A 15,072-nucleotide genomic window follows, 5' to 3' on the forward strand; every position below is an offset into this window, starting at 1 on the left:
CAAAAATAATAAAATAAAAAAAAAAAGAGGTCAATGTAAATGAAGCCCAAACCCATCCTCCCCACGCCTCTGTTTACTGGGGCTGGGCAACTGTGTGTGCGCTTGTTTGATCTATTGTTGTTGTTAAGGGCAATCGAGTCATAGATGATTTACAGTGACCCTATGAACGAAAGACCTAACACTTGTATAGATTTCATTGTTTCTCTAAGTTCATAGAGCTTTTTCGGAAGTGGATGCCACTCCTGCTTCCAAGCTTGTTTTAATTGGGGAGCTCCACCAAACACTGTCCACCATGGGTAACCTTTATCACATTTGACACATCAGTGTCACAGTGTTTAGCATTACAGAAACCACAAGTTACCTCTGTACAGCAAATGGACAGACCAGTTTTTTCATACCAGTTCATCTATACTGTACCACTTAGAAGAATGTTTGATCAAAAACAATTAAAACCAGACTAGAAGGCCATAGACCTGAGGGGCCCAAAGCCTTTTTAAATAGGAGGCTGAATAAAATCAACTCACACCCAATGGCAAGTAAACATTCCACCCAAATCCTCACCAGAACCAGAAAACAAACCTCTGTAGAATCCTGCTGCTTCAGATGACTTCCCAACCATGATTCAAGCCCCATACTGGTGACCCAATGCCTTTGTTTGGTCTATGCAAGGGATAAAAGAGAGAGAAAAACTATAAACGCATGAGAAAGAGAAACGGGTGAAAGACAGGAGAAGGCCTTTATCCCCTCCTCATCTCAAGAATGAGAGTAATTTTGGGGGCTGAGGACTAAGATTGCACCAAGTCTGAAGTTAGATTACCAACATCCACTACTGTTAAATTCATTCTGACTGACAGTAACCCAGTACACTGGGTGCTAGAAGTTAGGGAATCAGGAGATGCATTGCACTGGGCAAGTCTGCTGTTATGGACCTCTCCAAATTACTGGGGAATAATGATGCCATTCTGAAGAGGAAGGTGCACCAGATTTAGGCCATGCTGTTTGTAATCACTTGCTTTGTATCTGAGAGCTGTGGTGTTGGAGGAGAGTGCAGAAGCTCCCATGTACTGTCAAAAGAACATATACATAGGTCGTGGAGAAAGTGCAGCCACAGTGTGTCTTGGAAACAAAGGTGATAAAGCTACATCTTATGTACTCTGCACATGTAGATAGGTGAGACTTCATTGGAGAAGGACATCATGCTTGGAAAGGTGGAAGGTTAGAGAAAGAGAGGAAGACCCTCAATATGACGGATTGACACAGTGACTGCAGCAATGGTCTTAAGTGTGTCAGAGATGATGAGGTTGGTACCAGACAGAACAGGATTAAAATCTGTTGTTCTAGGGATGCTATGATTTGTACTCAACTCCGTGGTACCTAAAACCACCACCACCAACAATAACAACATGGTGACTCTGTGATTCTTGTTTCCATCAATCTTTCTAGTCTCCTTTTTCTTGCATCTTGAACTTTATCTCTAGGCAAATGCTGCGCTTTACGTAGCATATATATAGTTGACTGTTTTAAGAAATGAGACTCTTTCTGGTGTTATTGCTCATCATACAGATCTATTGTTCAACTGAAAGTTGAACCACTGGAGTGATTTTGCTTCAGGCTTGAAGAGTGGAAGTTCTGGACAATATTTTCAGAGATCTCATTGATCTCTGTCAGAGCAGTAAACCTAGGTGTGTTCATGTTTTTGAGTTTTGCTCCACATTTCTCTCCCTCTCTGTCCAGGGCCTTCTGTGATGATCTTTTAGATCAGTCAGCAGGGCTAGTCGGGCACCATCTAGTCCTTATGGTCACAGAGTTATGAAGATTGAAGGTCACATAGTTCATGAGCCTTTAGCCTAATCATTTCGATGTCTCTTTTTCCCTTTCTCTCATCTTTGTCCCAGACAGAGAGACTGGCTTTTACCTTTATGGACACACATTGCCAACATCTTTCTAATTCTGAGCTTGGCTGCTCAGTGCCTAACCTGATGTACCTCTGATAATAAAAGGCAATAATAATACAAACTTAATTTTATTTTTTAAAAAAGAAGTGCTCTACTTACATTAGAACCACCTTACCATCTGAATGAAATTGTCACAAATTGGGAACCACTTGTATTTTTAGAAACCTAATCTAGGGAGCTCTAGGGGCCTAATGGGTTGTACTGGCAACATAAATGCAAGTGGTTCGAATCCACCAGCTTCTCTGTGGAAGAAAAATGAGCGATCTCCTCTTGTCTACAGTCTCTGAAAAGCCACAGGAGAGTCAGCTATAAGTTTTGACTCTACGGCAATGAACAATAAATAACCCTCTAATCTAATCTCTGAAGAAATCCTGATGGCATAATATGCAAAGTTCAGGCAGCTGACTAAAAGATCCGCAAATTCATACCCGCCCGGTATCCCTCCACTCCTCAAAGCGTGTTTGAAAAAAAAAAAAACAAAAACCCAAAACAACCAACACCAAAACCCCAAATCAAACAAGTTTGCATTGTAAACTTTCATTCAAATTATGTTACAAAAAGGTAGAAGGATAAAATGACACACAAAAAAAATTGAAACTCACTGCCTTAAAGTTACTGTATCAACCTACCATGTGGTTTCCAACACTGTAAATCTTTGTGAAAGGAAACTTACTCCCCTGGACTGGCTGGTGGACTCAAACCACTGACCTTGTGGTTAGTAGTCCAACACATATGCCAGACGCGGAGAGTCTCCGAGGCAGCTCTACCCTGTCCTATACAGTTGCTATGAGCCGGCATCAACTTGATTTTGTTTGAGTCTAGTTTGCATTTATTATTAGCAACTTTAGAAATCTAATCTTTATTTGCTTTTAGTGGTTGGGAACACTACACTTGCACTTACAGATTTATTTTAATACACACATACATATTACTGTCAGTATCAAAACAAAACAAAACAACAGATGGTTTGAAGCAAGGCTCACTGCAACTCAAACACGTCCTAAGCCGCAGCCTGCCTATAGCTCTTAGGTTCATCTGCAGGAAAGAGAAGGTGTCTTGCTAGGTTTGCATTCCTTCTGACCTTTACAAATCTGCCTGCTGACTCTAATTTTCCACCCATTTTACAGGTGACGAAACTGATGCTGGGCGAGATTATCATTTACTCAAGGTGTGGAATGTGACGAGGTCAGGTTTCCAACCAGGAAATGTCTCTGATACAGATCTGGCGCACGTCACCGTGGACTAACGTGGTCTTCGCTTGGAGCTCTTTCTGGTTGGGTTCCCTCTTTTGTCTATGTGGTCAATGAGAGAGACAAAGACCCTCGAGGAGATGGACTGACCCAGGGGCCACAACAATGAGCATAAGGATAATGGAAAGACTGGGCAGGGTTGTTGGGCTCTGCACGTGGTTGCTGAGTCAGAGCTGACTTGATGGCATCTAATAACACCAATAACAACAACAACAACAATCCCTTGAGGAACCAGCTCCTCTGGAGCTCTCAGCAACTGCTCTGTCCCTTTGCTTTTAGCCCCAAAACAGCCTTCCCAAATGCACAACCTCCTCACCCCTACCCACTGCTGTGCTCCAAAGACATTCTGATGCCTCAGCCTTGCATTGAAGACGGTAAAGTCGCAGGTAGACCGATGCTTCGCCCACCCCGTCCCCGTTTCTTCTCCCCTTGCAGTAAGTCTGGACCCTCCAGGATGCAGGCATATGAAGTTGCATGGGAGAGGGAGACAAGAGTGGTGGCAGGTTCTGGAATCTCTCAGATCCTCTCTTAGCCTTTGCTCAAAGGGCTGACCTAACTGGGTTCCAGCAAGTCAAAATGTTTGAACTCGGCTGGTCATGGATGCCCAGCTCACAAAGGGCCACAGCTAGGGCAGGAGCTGTGTGGCTGGGTTTCGTTCAGCTGCAGATGAAGAGGTCAACACGTTGTAGGGGGAAAAAGTGTGTACGTGTTTGTGTGAGCGCGTGCACACGTGTCTGCAGGCAGTAGAGCTCGCAACAACCAAGAGAAAAGCATGACTCTTTGGGTTTGCTTTGTTGTTGTTGATTGCCTTCGAGCTGAGCATGACTCAAAGAGACCCTATGAACAAAAGACCTGTAGCCCCTCTACAACCATCAACATTTATCAAAGTTCATAGAGTTTTGGGAGGCATGTAGTTTAGGAAGTGGATGCCACTCCTGGGTTTGCTTTAGTTGGTGGAAAAGGCTGGAGTTTTCAGAGAGGTTGGAGACACACTGGGCCGTGTGCGTGTGTGTGTGTGTGAGGGTGGAAGAAGGAAGAGACCATGGGTCTAAGTAAATGTGAAAATAGAGGTGAGAGGACACCTGAGGGTGGGCCAGGTCTGGAGGGAAACAGGAAACGGTTCTCTACTGCGTGTCTATGTGGACAACAGACGTTGAACAGGGCAACGGAAAATCTCAGGGTCCACCCAGGTGTCTGTTAGAATGGGGAAGTCAGGGACAAAAGGCCAGGTGAGACTAACAAGAGGCCACAGGCCTTGTTAGGGAGGGAGCCGTGTGTGGCATGAGGGATAGGGGACAGTCCCCGAGCCAGCCTGGGGGGAGCCAGCACCGGCAGCCGCTCCAGCCTGTCCAGAAATAGTTTCCGGGAAAGGTGGTGTTTTCCCCTCGCGGCTCCCCAGGGCCAGCGGGGAGATAAAGCTGCCCGCGCCCGTGTGGCTTGTCTTGGCTGCCTCTCAGCTGACACCGCTGACAGGCCTCTTTGATCTCGGGTTATCAGGGCCTAACCCGGTGGCCTGGGCTGCTCTGTAAACCCTGCCCGCCCCGCTGCTCCTCACCTCTGCACAAAGGGCGGCCTGTGAGGGACAGCCGCGTTGGACTGGAGCCTGGGAGCGAGCGGCAACAGGGGCACAGCTTCTCTTCCCACAAAGGGGAGAGTGGTAGGTCCTGCCTGGCAGCAGAGCCATCCACACCGGTGCCCACTGAACACCCTCCCTGGCCTTGCCGCCTGGTGGTGGCTGGACCTCCATATTTCCCTCAGACAATGAGGAGAGGAAAGAAAATGGATTTTGTGGTCAGAAACTGTGTTTTCTGGACTCACAACTGATCTCTCTCACGAAGTGACATTGGGAACTGCTACTTCTAGGAGGACCTCGGTTTTCCCTCTGTCAAAGGGAAGTGTTTTTTTTATAATTTTATTTTTCTTTTCCTGTGATTTGAGGGAAAGGTGGAAAAGCCTACTGGTTTTCATTCAATCATTCACACCCATTTGGTTTTGTGATATTAATTACCATTCCCACCATGTCTGATTTTCCTCTAGCTGTATGCTGACTTTTCCTGTCACCCACCTTTGTAAGCGTCTAGTATCTTCTTAGGGATCTCAGTGGCTTAGTAGCAAGGAGGTGCGCTGCCAACCCAAAGGCACATGGTTCAAATCCATCAGCTAGCTGCTCTGTGAGAGAAAGATGGGCAATCTCCTTCCATGTGATTTGCTGCCTCTCAAAACCCACTGGGGGGTCGGCTGTGAGTTGGTTCCGACTAAACGGTACATCACAACACCTTTATCTACTTATTTTTGCTCCCCTGTTCTTCCCTTCTCATCTTTGGTAACCACCCAAGAATGATTCTATCTATGACAGAATAGCTTTCTTTAATTTTTCATATTACTTTATTGTTGTATGCCACTGAGTTGGAACCAACATATAGCTGACCCTCAGCGGATTTTCAGAGGCAGTAAATCACACAGGAAGAGCTTGCCCGTGCTTCTCCCGGGGAGCAGTTGGTGGATTTGAACCATGTGCCTTTGGGATTGCAGCACACCTTCTTACCCCTAAGCCACCCCACTTACAATATGGTCTTATGGAGTATTTGCCCTTCTGTGACTTATTTCACTTAGCATTGTGTTCTCGAAATTCATCCATGTTTTGCAGTGTTTCCTGGATATTCTTTTTTTATGATGCACAATACTCCATTGTAAGTATACACCATAGTTTTTTTATCCATTTATCCACTTATGAACACTTGGATTATTTCCATCTGTTTGCTATTAGAAATAATGCTGGAAAAAACTTGGGTGTGCATATATCCATTCATGTTGCAGCATTTCTCTAGGATATATACATGGTGCGAGATCGCTGGATCAAATGGTATGTCTGGTTCCATCTTTTTAAGGAAGCACCACACAGCTTTTCATACTTCTACATTCCCACCAGCAGTGTACAAGAGTTCTAATCTCTCCACACCCTCATCAGCACGCGTTCTTTACTGTCTTACTGAACTTTGCTATTGTTGCTGGGGCAAAATGAAAGCACTTTTATGACTCAGCAAAACTTTCTAAAAAAAAATATCATGTGCAGAAATCCAACACAGAAATTGATAATGCTTATCAAGGGAGACCTTATCTGGACCCTGGACCCGAATACTCACCCTCATCTTTGACCTTCGTTTTAATCTGCTATTCTCTCTTGTTGTTGTTGTGCTCTGACAAGTCAGAACTGACCCATAGCTGACTCTCCAGTGGGTTTTCAGAGGCAGTAAATGGCCTCAGAGGAGATGGCCCAGCTTTCTCCCACAGAGAAAGTGGATTTGAACTGTGTGCCTTTGTGTTGGCCGTGCAGCTCCTTACCACTAGGCCACCAGAGCTGCTTATTTATACTCTTAGACCTTGTTTTGTGACTGTTCATTGCTGTCACGTTGAACAACACATGGTCCATTTCCTCACCATTTCCTATTCTTTGATATGTTGAAGTTCTTCCTTCATTGTGGTTCACCAGGCCCTCCATGGGAGAAGTCTGAGGCAGCCTGCTCATGTACGGGTTGTTGTTGTTAGGCGATAACAAGTCGATGAGTTCTAATAACCCAATGAACAACAGATCGGAGGTTTGTCCTCTCCTGTGCCATCCACACCATCTATGATCTGCTCAAGCCCATTGTTACGATCTTGGAAACCAGCTGGGGCTGATCTTGTCTATTCTACAAGGGTGATGACTTGGAACACATGCAATGGCAGTGGGTCTGACTTGGTTTGATTTGAACATTATGGAATGGCTCTTGTTTAACCACAACAAATGGTGGGACTGGAAGAATACAGATACCGACACCAGAGGGACCTGAGTTCAAGGCCAGCTCCTTGACCTGACATCTTATTCAATTCTATTTACTTCTCTAAGGTTAGTTTCCTTAAAAGAAAAAGAAAAAGAAAAAGAAAAAGAGGATTATACTGAGAGGACATCACTGAGGTCTTGGACAATATGCAACTCTTTTTATTATTATTGTGTGATAAAATATATAGTTGGAAGCAGGAGCAGCATCCACTTCTGGACACCCTATGAACCTTCAGAAAGGACGAAAGTTATACAGGTGTCCAGGACTTTTGTTCACAGGGTCACTATAAGTTGCCTATGACTCGACGGCACTTAACAACATACACAGAAAAGATTTATATACCTTAAAAAAATCCTTATACTCATTGCCATTAAACAAGAACTGACCCATAGCTGACCCTCCAAATGACTTTTAGAGGTTGTAAATCACACAGGAGGAGATTGCCCACCTTTCTCCCTCAGATCAGCTGGTGGATTTGAACCATGCGCCTTTGGGCCGGAAGTGCAGCTCCGTAGCCATTAAGCAACTGTTGTTGTCTTTTTGTACCATTGAGTCAGACTCAACCCACAATTGACCCTCCCATGGGTTTTCAGAGGCAGTAAATCGCACAGGAGGAGACTGTCCATCTTCTTCCTGCGGAGCAGTTGGTGGATTTGAACCGAGTGCCTTTGGGTTGGCAGCAGAGCTCCTTACCACTATGCCACCATATAACTCAAATATTCTTACACATTCACCTCAGTGATACTGATTGCATTCTTCTTGTTGTGCAACCATCCTTTCTCCCATTATTCTACCATCTCAGTGGTTTCTAAACAATTACTCCCACCTGGTGACACAGCTGTTAAACTCCCCTTTTCTTGATTAGCTCTCTGCCACCAGGTCCCTGGTTTTATTTTTCTCTGCTGCCAGTGTTTTTGCTGTCACTGCTTCTTGCCACCTCCCACCAGCTCTGGTGTTACAGCTCTCTTTGTGTTGTCTACTTGCAGAGTACGGATCCCAGGTCCATAGGATGTGCCCCGCTTCAGAGGAACACTCTTCTTTTTGGATAGTAGTGAGGTCTCTCCTTTCTGCCTTTGAGAAGTCTGATTCGAGCCTAGCAGGATGGCAAAACTGTCCAATCCCCTTGCTATGGCTTCATTCACCTGATTTGCATTATTAGCTGACCAATTCCTTTGGCGAATCCAAGCCACCTCATTTGCATATTCCCACACAAGCATTTGGTGGAAGTTGTAAGCCCATGATGAGAAAGATTATATGAAAGTGATCTGTCACGGGCGCAACCACTAAGCAGCCTTGGTTTCCATCCATTTGCCTGTTTCATGGGTGCGAGCACACAACATTTGTTTTTAATGACTGACTGACTTTGCTCAGCATCTTGTTTGCAAAGTTCCCTCATGTTATGGCACGCACCAGGCTTCATTTCTCTTCATGGCTGAGTAATATCCTATTGTATACACATTCGTATGTTGTATATACATTTTGTTTATCCATTTATCCATTGATGGACAGTTGGGCTGTTTCCACTTTGGGGCTGATGTGAAAAGTGTTGCCAAAGCCATCGGTGTGCAAGGTTCTGTTTGTATTCCTGCCTTCGCTTCTTCTCAATACCTAGCTCAGGTTGGGCTTGCTGGGTCCTGGGTATTTTTCTGTACAACCTTCTGAGGGGAACCAGCAGACTGTCTTTTACAGCAGCCCGCCACTTTGCATTCCCATCAGCAATGGATGAGGGTTCTGGTTCCTCCACGGGCTTATGAAACCTCTCAAGAGGTTCTTAGTGAATGAGTCTTCACGAAAGTTATTTCCCTGTCACAAGGCTCCTGAGATGTGAGGAGAGAAATCCAAGTTTCTGGATCCTGTGGGAAGCGCCTTGGGTCTCAGGAACAAGATCCTTATTTCATGCCCACTTGGAAGAGGGAATGCGTTCCTTTGGCAAGTTCTGTGCTTGGAGCTACTTCTCCTGCTTAGGCTTTCAAGACAATTTAGTCTGAGCGAGTCTTGGTTTCTGGTTACCAAAGGGAACCAGGGCGCATGCAAAGACCTTGCAGATCGCCCTCGACATCAAACAGCAACCATCCTACTGCGTCCCACGAGCTGAGTGTAAATAAATCAAAACCATACCGCTGCCTCTCCCTGTAAGTACACACACGTAATTTTATTATAGCCGGAATGAAGTGCTTCAGGCTCAACGTGTTTGGGGCTTGGCTGAACCCAAAGTGCTCTTGGAAGACCAAGGTCTATTGGGCCAGTTGAGGAGGGGGGCCCCTTCTCCTCCTTCTCTCTGCTCTGAGCCATCGGAGGACTGGTTTGCATGGGTCTGGGATGCGGACTTTTGCAGTTAAGTCCAGAGGACTACAGATGGACTTGATAAGAGGCACTGGTAGCTTGTGTGTGTCTCTCTCTTTGTGTCTTTTTACTTTGGACAGGCCATTGGCAAAGATCAAAGATTAGGAAAGGTCGTGCAACAATGAATGAGTGGAAGCCCAAAATCTCTGTAAATGTTTATGAAAATTAATAAAATATAATTATAGAAAAAAAAAAGATTAGGAAAGGACATCATGTTTATTTAAGCCAGAGTGTCAGAGAAAATGAAGGCAGCACTCTGCGAGGTGCCTGCATACAAGAGTCCAGTCAGAGAGCAGGCTGACCAGTGATGGTAGAGATAGCACAGGACTCCACAGATGGAGCCTGCTGTCACCAACAGGGACTCTCATGGCCTTGTGGTAAGAAGCTGCACTGCAATTCCAGATACATGTGGTTCAAATCCACTGTCTGCTTGGCAGGAGAAGGATGGGCAATGTCTTCCTGTGTGATTGCCTTTGAAAACCTGCTAGAGGGTCAGCTATGAGTTGGTTCTAACTGATGGCACCAAACAGTAAAATGACCAACAGAGCCAACTCCGTGGGAATGAACGATAATAACAACATTAAGCAGTTATTCTGGAGATCTCAAAGAAAAGGAATCACACAATTGGTGATCTTTGGTGACCAGCCTCTACCAGTGAGAGCAGTTTTCAAGAGTCCCCCACGCAGGGAAAGGTGGGTACTTCATTTCTTTCCCTCCCCCATTTCCTTCATTTCTCCTGACTTGAAGGCCATGGGCTTTTTGGCTTTCTTTCCTTCTTCTTCTTTTAAAAATTATGATTGGAGTGTAAGTTTACAGAGCAAATAGGTTGTTTTCACCATTCAACCATTTATACATTGTGTGTGTGTGTGTGATTCATTATAATCCCTACAAAGTAGCCACACATTTCCACTTCCTTCCTGTGATTCTCATTTCCTCTCATCCTTCTAACATTTCCCTGTCTTGCCTCCTGAGTTTTAGCGATGGGCGAATGCTTTCCTTTTGATCTCATACACAGTTGATTATTCTAAGGTGAGGCTCTCCACTTCACTTCTTTTTCTGACTGAATAAAGTTCCATTGTGTAAGATACACCACATTTATTTATCTGTTCAGCCACTGATGGGCACTTGGGTGGTTTGGACTTTTCTGAATAGTGTAAAGAATGCTGCCTTGAACATCTGTCTACATGTTTCTGTGTGTTATTTTTTTTTTCCTTTCTCTTGGGTGACAGACCTAAGCATATAGATACACTGTTATTGTTGTTATGTGCCAGTCAGTCAGTCAGAGCAGACTCCTATTTCCAGTGAGCTTTCAGAGGCTGTAAATTGCACTGTAGGAGGGTGACCATCATTAGCCCTAGAAGCAGCTGGTATATTCGAACTGCCTGGCTTCGAGTTGACAGCACAACTCCTTACCTACTGGGCTCCCTGTGACTGTGTGTTTTTGTTGTGTTCCATTAAGTTGGAACCAACCCATAGGTGGCGCTCCAGCTGGTTTTCAGAGGCAGCAAACTGCAAGGGAGGAGATTACTCAAAAGTTCACAGAGCTTCCAGAGGCATGTTATTTAGGAACTGGATGCCACTCCTGCTTCCAAATATATTATATGTATATATAATATATAAATACACACACAGACACTGTTGCCCATGGCTACTTTATCTCCCATCCCACAGTTCTGGGTTGTGGCTCTGTCAGCCCTTTGAGGTGGATTATTTTTATGATCTTCATTTGAGAGGTAAGACAGTGTAGGCACAGAAAGGGCAAGCAGCTTGCCTAAGTTCACACAGCTGCCAAGAGAGAAAAACAGACGCCACTGAACAGACTCCAAGTCCTGTGGATCCTTCAGGGCACAGTAGAATTGTCCCTCAGTATTGCCAAGCCTGTCATCATTACAGAAGCTGCCTGCTACCTCTCTCTCCTCAGAGGAACAAACTGGGAGACTTGAACCGCCAACCATTTGGCTAGTATCCAAGTGTTTTACCATAGGATATCTTGGACTCTCTACATGTTGTTGTTAGGTGCCATCAAGTCAAGTATGACTCACAGTGACCCTTCAAACCGTATGTGAACCTTATTCTAGTTCATATCATCTTCATAATATCTGACATACTTGAGTCCATACAGTCCATCTATCTCATTGAGGGTCTTCTTCTCCTTCTTTAACCTTCTACCCTTCCAACTATGATGTCCTTTCCCATGGAATAAACAAACAGCCTTTCCTAACAGCACACCTAAAGTACATGAGACATAGCTTTTCCATCCCTGCTTCCAAAGAACACTCGGACTGCACTTTCTCCTAGACGTATCTGTTCTTTCTTTTTGCAGTCCATGGGATATTCAGTTGTTGTTGTGGTTATGTGCCATCGAGCTGCTTACGACTCATAGCGACCCTATATACAACAGCCCTAAACACCTTTCTATCCTGTGCCAACCTCGCTGTCTCAAACACGCTCATTCCCACCACTCCACTCACAGAATCGATCCATCTCATCGAGGGTCTTCCTCTCCTTCGCCGCCCCTCCACTCTCCCAAACATGATGTCCCTCCTTGCAACATGCCCAAAGGATGTCAGACGAAGTTTCAGAATCCTTGACTCCAAGAAGCATTCTGGATTCACCCTCTCCAGGACAAACCTGTTTGTTCTCCTAGCAGTCCATGGTATATTCAACACTCTTCTCCAGCACCACAGCTCAGAGGCATCAATTCTCTATCAGCCCTATTCAGTACTCTTCTCCAGTATCACAAGGCAAAGGCATTGTTTCCTCTGTCATCTGTGTTCACTGACCAGCTTTCAGATGCAAACCAAGTGACTGAAAAGACCATGGCCTAAATCAGGTACACCTTAGTCTTCAAATTGACATCATTGCTCCTTAGTAGTTTGAAGAGGTCTTTGACAACTGCTTTTCCCAATGCAACATGTCTTTTGATTTCTTTCTTTTTTTAATTGTATGTTGGTTTGCATAAAAAATTCATTTATATTGTGCTTAATTAGTATATATTGTGTTTCACACATTCATGTTATGTTTCATATGATCATTATTTATGCACTGTGTTTTATAAAATTAATCACCATTGGTCTTTGCCCACTACTACCCCATATTTTTAAGTTCTCCATTGGATCTTCCCTAATTCCTTCACCTCCTCCCTCTTCCCACCAAACTCTGTGGCTTCATGATCTACACCCCCCTCAGCCCCTCCCCATCCGCTTTGCCTGCTGATTTCTTGTTTGCTGGTAAATGGGACCCACAGGAAGGTTTGAACAGAAAAACAAAATAGTCTGGTTTGAATTCTGCATCCTCTCCTTCACTGGCTTCATCAGATTTGTAAGCATCCACTCCAGGTGATGTGGAAAGGTGGGGGACCCTTCCTAAGAGAGGACCCTCTTAAGATGGTAGGAATCTGTCACACACATACACACAAATCATGTTTCTGCATTTGAAAGAATTCCATTCTCCCTGGGGGCCTGGGACAGGGACATGCAGGAGGTAAATGGGCCAGGCCCACGTGTGGGAGAAATGTGGCAAGAGCGTGAGTCCCAACTCCCTGAGCTACTTGATAGGGCTGGAAAAGACCCTAAGGCCAGGCCACAGTGTTCTGGGCTGACCATGACGTCATCGACACCCCATTTCCCCTTGGCCTGTTTATAGTTTTCCCATCAGGAGCCCCAGGGGTGTTGGGACATTCCTCAGCTGTAGAGTTTCTCTCTCTCTCTCTCTCTCTCTCTGTGTGTGTGTGTGTGAGAGAGAGAGAGAGAGAGAGAGAGAGAAGGATAGAGAGAAAGATAAAGAGAGAAAGAGAGATGCAGTCCTAGATTCTTTCTAAATTCTCTCAGTCTCCTAGGCAACTTGGGCTGAGAGAGTGAGCTCTTCCATCCTCTTGTCTCTGTTTGGATGCTGACCTGGACCTTCATCAAGACCACGTGATCAGACCACGTCTGTGGCCGAGAGATGTCCATGGTCTGATGAGGAAAGCGTAGAGAGGGCGGGAGGACCCAACCTTTGATGCCACTTTCATTGTCTGCTCACACACATCTGTGGTCATCACTTGATGCTGCTGGGTGACCCCATGTGACCGAGGAGAGCTGCCCCCTAAAGTTTTCTTGGTTGTAATCTCCCCAGGAACAGACTGTTACAGCTCTTCTCCTCTGGAGCTGCTGGGTGGGTTTGAACTGCTGACCTTTCAATGATCAGCCAAGGGGTCAAGCAGAGCTCTCTCTCCTGTGTGCCTAAATCAAGCAAAACTAATAGAGCATAGACTATTGCAAGTTGTGTGGCCAAGTCAAAGGCAAGGTGTGCCTGGCAGTTAGAATCCACCAGCAGATCTGGGGGAGAAATAGTCTCTTCTCCTGAAACCTGGCGAATGGCAGCTGTGGGTTGGAGCAGACCCTAAAGCAGTGAGTTTGAGTTTTCCATAGAGGCAGCTCCAAATACTAGCAACTTTCCAGATTTCCTAAGGTGGCAAATCTTCAGGGGAAGAGATGGTTTCATCTTTCTCCTATGGAGTTGCTGGCTGGATTCAAACCACTAACCTTTCAATTCGCAGCAGAGCACTTAACTGTCTACCTAAACAAACACAGAAACAGAACCTCAAAGCCCCTCGTGACTCACCATCTGCTTTCTGAGGCTGTAAATTTGTTTTTTAAAAAAAATTATTTTATTGTTGAGAACATACACAGCAACTTAATCGTCTCAGTCTGTAAATTTAGTGAGCTGGGTTACATGCTCCCATTAGCCTACTTTGTGTTTTAGACAATTGCTCATGTGCATTCGATTTTATGCTATCAATCAATGTCAATTTTTATAGGAAAGGCCTGCTCGTTGTTCCGCTCTGGAGTGTCTGGTGGATTCAAACTGCTGATCTTTTGGTTAGCAGCCTGGCACGGACTGGGTAGCCACCTTTCTCGTGCCACGAACTGCCAACCCTAATACCACCCATAACCGCGTGGGGGACTTGAAAACACATGCAAGCAGATTTACCCGAGTATATCTTTGGGCCTTTGCATGGTCTTTTAGTTTTTTTCAGGCAAATACTATACTTCGATACTCAGTTTCTTGATAAGGCACATAAATGCCTATGTTGAAGTGTTCCTGGTGGTGTGGTGGATGAGGCAGGAGGAGTTCACTGTAGGGAAGGGACTTGTTAACCGAGCCACAAGGCTATTTTGCTACCCTAAAGCTTGGCGGTTCAAAACCACCCCGAGGTGCAGCGGAGAGAGGCTTGGCAATCTACTACTATAGATGTAAAGCCAAACGAAACCCCGTCATTCTTAAGTCAATTCTGACTCATGGAGGCCTTCCCTTGGGGTTCCTTGGTCATATTTTTTTTTAATTAAAAATATTTTCTTTTGGGTGCGGTAAATATTAACAGGAGGAGCCTGCCTCATCAATATCCCACAGAATGGCTGGTGGCTGTGAACCCTCAACCTTGCAATTATCAATCTGACACTTAATGCACTATGCCAGCAGGACTCCTTTATATAGTCAAGACAAAGAGATGTCATCCAAGAAAATCCTGTGGGGTAGTTTTATTTCTGGGACACATGAGGGCCATCATGAGTGGGGACTGACTCAGTGACCATGGGTTTGGCTGTTTTGGTTAAAAGTGGCCCAGCCTTGCTACTCAGAGTGGGGTCCTCGGGCCAGCAGTGCTGGCTATCCGGGAACATGTAAGCAATGAAGAGACTTGGGCCATGTCTCAGACATCCA

The sequence above is a fragment of the Elephantulus edwardii genome, unplaced genomic scaffold (genome assembly GCF_000299155.1).
Source record: "Elephantulus edwardii isolate Elephantulus edwardi_28Jun2011 unplaced genomic scaffold, EleEdw1.0 scaffold00089, whole genome shotgun sequence".
In the NCBI taxonomy this organism is placed as follows: Eukaryota; Metazoa; Chordata; class Mammalia; order Macroscelidea; family Macroscelididae; genus Elephantulus; species Elephantulus edwardii.